At 44.1% G+C, this 3,923-nt stretch overlaps 1 pseudogene; it reads left to right on the forward strand.

Annotated features, from left to right (window-relative positions):
* The first annotated feature begins 3,129 nt into the window (after positions 1-3,129).
* Positions 3,130-3,709, forward strand: LOC133097327 (large ribosomal subunit protein uL11-like; annotated as a pseudogene).
* Positions 3,710-3,923: the final 214 nt, after the last annotated feature.

Consider the following 3,923-nt stretch of genomic DNA (forward strand, 5'->3'; position numbering starts at 1 on the left):
AGAAAATTTGATATGGTTAGCTAGGGTAGTCACCACTTATTTATATGTATATTATCCCCCAACAAACCTCAGGCATCTGTGGTCATCTGAGAATGATCTGGGAATGTGTCCAGACAATGAACTTACATCTGAAGGAACAAGAGTTAATGTCAACATTCAGTTAAGTCAGAGTTAATTAAGAAGCTGAAACAGTTGTCCCTATATGATGGCATCTAACAAAAAAAGACTTTTTATATTATTCACTGTTTTGAATTTTCTTTGCTGAGCCTTCTTGAGTGTCATCAAGGGGTGAGTGAGTGTGTAGGTAGGTGCCTGACTGTCTGTCTGCCTCTGGGTGGTGAACTCATCATGCTAGGTCAGCCATGAGATCAAGATTAAATGCTAAGTCAGCCTTAAGTGACATAGCGACATTCCCTAGCACAGAGGAGAGCAGTGTGGGCTGGTGTTTATGAGTACAGCTCTACAATCAAAGACACTGAGGTTCAATTCCTAGTCCTGCCTCTTACTCATTAGTGATTGCAGTGGACTGAATGTTTGTGTCCCCCCAAAATTCATATGTTGAAACCCTAACCCCTAATGTAATAATATTCAGAGGTGGGGCATTTGGGAGCTGATTAGATCATGAGGGTGAAGCTGTCACGAATGGGATTAGTATCCTTGTAAAAGGGGCCCCAGAGAGCTCTCTCACTGTCTTTCAGTAGTGTGAGGATACAGTGAGAATAGGCAATCTGCAACCGGAAGAGAGTCCTCATCAAACAGAGTCTGTCCTGAACCTTGAGAGCAGACTTCTAGCCTCCAAATTGTGAGAAATCAATCTCTGTTGTTTATAAGCTACCCAATCTATGGTACTTTGGTATAGTAGCCTGAATGGTCTAAGATAGAGATGTGGGGCAAATTGATGAACTTTGTAAGCCTTAGTTCTCACCTGTCTATAAAATGAGATGTGTGAGGACTAAATGAGATAAGATAACCCATGTGACACATTCAACAAGGTGCCAGGCCTAGAACGAGGGCTTCATACATTTCAGCTGTTGTTTTATTTGCTGAGCAAAAGAAGGTAAATGGTCATTCTTTGACTCCTCCCTTTTCCCCCATGTCCTTTCTCTAAAGTGTATGTGTGTAATTTTTATGTCTTGCCCGCACTCTCCATCATCTGCATTTTGTTGTCCCCCTTGCTACCCTTCCCCTCTTTCTCTCTCTATCGCCACATTCCTTCAGCTTCCTCCCCTGAATTGGGGTTGAGCACAGGAGAGATCAGAGGAGGACAAAAGGTAGAGAGACATTGGTGTTCGGGTGACAATGCAGCACTCTGGGGCTGTCTAGACTTTCCCAACTCTGAGGATGTCACTTCCCCAGGATTCCTAATATTAGGAGAAACCTCAGCAACCATTTGATGATTTCCAAACCCCTCATTTTATTTATTTTTTTATTTTTCTTTTTTATTTATTTTTTATTTTGTTATTTTTGGCTGTGTCGGATCTGTTGTGGCACGCTGGATCTTTGTTGCAACATGCAGGATCTTCGTTGCGGTGTGTGGGCTTCTCTCTAGTTGCGGCATGCAGGTTTTCTCTCTCTAGTTGTGGCTCACAGGCTCCCGAGCGCGTGGGCTCTGTAGTTGTGGCGCGTGGGCTCCAGAGCATGTGGGCTCTGTAGTTTGCGGCACACGGGCTCTCTAGTTGAGGTGTGTGGGCTCAGTAGTTGGCGCTCACGGGTTTAGTTGCCGCGTGGCATGTGGTCTCTTAGTTCCCCGACCAGGGATCAAACCTGCATCCCCTGCATTGGAAGGCGAATTCTTTACCACTGGACCACCAGGGAAGTCCCCAAACCCCTCATTTTATGGATGAGGAAACTAAACCATAGAGAGGACCTTCCGTGGCCTCCCCACATTGTTGGCCAAGCTTGAGCAAGAGCCCAGGTCTCTCGGATTCCGAGCCAAAAGAAAAGGAGAAGGCCAACCGCATGTTCCCAACTCAACCAGGAGCTTCTGCCTTCCCGAAGTACTTCACCTACTTTCTTGCTCAGCTGTGGAAATATCAAATTGTACCAACATTTTGACCACAATGGACTTTCATCTGTGTATACTAAGATGCTCATCTCCTGGGACATCAATAGAAATAATATTAATAAATAATAACTGTTGCCTTCCTTTTGAGAGCTTACTATTTTCTAAGCAGTGTGTTAAGGACCAACTTATTTAATGGAATTTTTTCTTTTTTGTCTTTTTAAGTTTTACATTTGCCGTGTTGGAATAAATGCTTGACTTTTGAGCCAAAGTAAGCAAAAGCAAAAAAGATAGAAATGTATTTTCTAAAGTTTTTTTCCCGCAAATTAGCTCTGTTACGTTGTACAAGCCACCTTTCTAAGCCCCAATTTCTCATCTGTTCAGTGGAGATATGAACAGCTATAGGGTTATTGGCTGACACTAAGCATTCAATAAACAATAATTAGTATTATTCCATTTTGCAATTTGGGCAGGGGTTGTCAGGGAGTTTGGGTGATAGCTAAAAAGGTAAAAGACATCATGGAAAGTCTGAAAAAAATGTAATAAGGATAATATGTTTTAAATATATTATTCTCTTTTATACTCTGTGAATGACTTTTCCCCTGATCAATTGGTGATATCTCTATGCCTTGGAGAGGTTTGAGATTTTTATAGCAGGAATGCAAAAAGAAAAAAATGTACACATCCAGCTTTTGACTTTCAAATTTCAGCTTCTAGAAAAACAGTGTTTAGAACTAAGTCAGAGGTTGTAGAAAAAGAAAAGGATTTTATAAATTCCTGTCACTCCCATTAACATATCAAAGGTCAGAAGATCAGACCTGAGCTCTAAGCCAAGGGTACAGAGAACTGAGGTTTGACCTAAGGGGTGTCCTTGCTGCACAGAAAAGATGGGTTGTTTTTCCTTTCCAAACTAAGGGAGTGCTATCAGAAGACAAGACAGAGGTTGGAGGAGAAAAAATGACTCATGTGTATCCTGGCTTCCCCATTCAAGGCTGAGATCATGGGTGGTAGATAAACTGAGGGAAAGGAGCCCTGAAAGGACAGGGAAACTGTATCCTTATCCTCATGAGACTCAGCCAAGGGACTGTCACACAAGTGGCCCCTGCCAACACGTACAAAGGAGGAGAATGAAAGTACAGCATGGGCCTTTCAGCATTCAGAGGATGCCAAGATGCAACTTTCTCCAGTTGTCCCACGTTGGGGTCATCAGACACCAGTCGCCTCCACTGTGCTGCCAAGTTCGACCTCAGCGAGATCAAAGTCATAAACCTGGAGTGCACTGATGGGGCCGTCGGTGCCACATCTGCCCTGGACCCCAAGAGTGGCCCCCTGGGTCTGTCTCAAAAAACGGTAGGTAAAGACATTGCCAAGGCAGCCAGTACCTGGAAGGGTCTGAGGATTACAGTGAAACTGACCATTCAGAACAGACAGTCCAGACCAAGGTGGTACCTTCTGCCTCTTCCCTGATCATTAAAGCCCTCAAGGGACCACGAGGGACAGAAAGAAGCAGAAAAACATTAAGCACAGTGGAAATAGTACTTCAGGTGGAATTGTCAACATTGCCAGACAGATGTAGTACCAATCATTAGCCAAAGAACTCTCTGGAACCATTAAGGAGATCCAGGGGCCTGCTGTGTTGATGGCCACCACACTCATGGCATCATAGATAACCTCAACGGTGGTACAGTGGAATGCCCAGCTAGTTAAGAGCTGCAAAGGGAGCTATTTCAATAAAGGATCATTCGACAACTAAAACAACACCACTACAGCATGATTATCAGGCAGAGGGTCTGCATGAGTGCTCCTGGGCCTCCTCAGCCCCAGAGTGGCAGAAGAGGGACCAAGACATCTCCACACATCCTCCAGAATGTGGGTACAGCTGAGTTGAGAGTTGGCTGCCATAGTAAGGGATGGGCTGGCT

Source organism: Eubalaena glacialis, chromosome 9 (genome assembly GCF_028564815.1).
Source record: "Eubalaena glacialis isolate mEubGla1 chromosome 9, mEubGla1.1.hap2.+ XY, whole genome shotgun sequence".
In the NCBI taxonomy this organism is placed as follows: Eukaryota; Metazoa; Chordata; class Mammalia; order Artiodactyla; family Balaenidae; genus Eubalaena; species Eubalaena glacialis.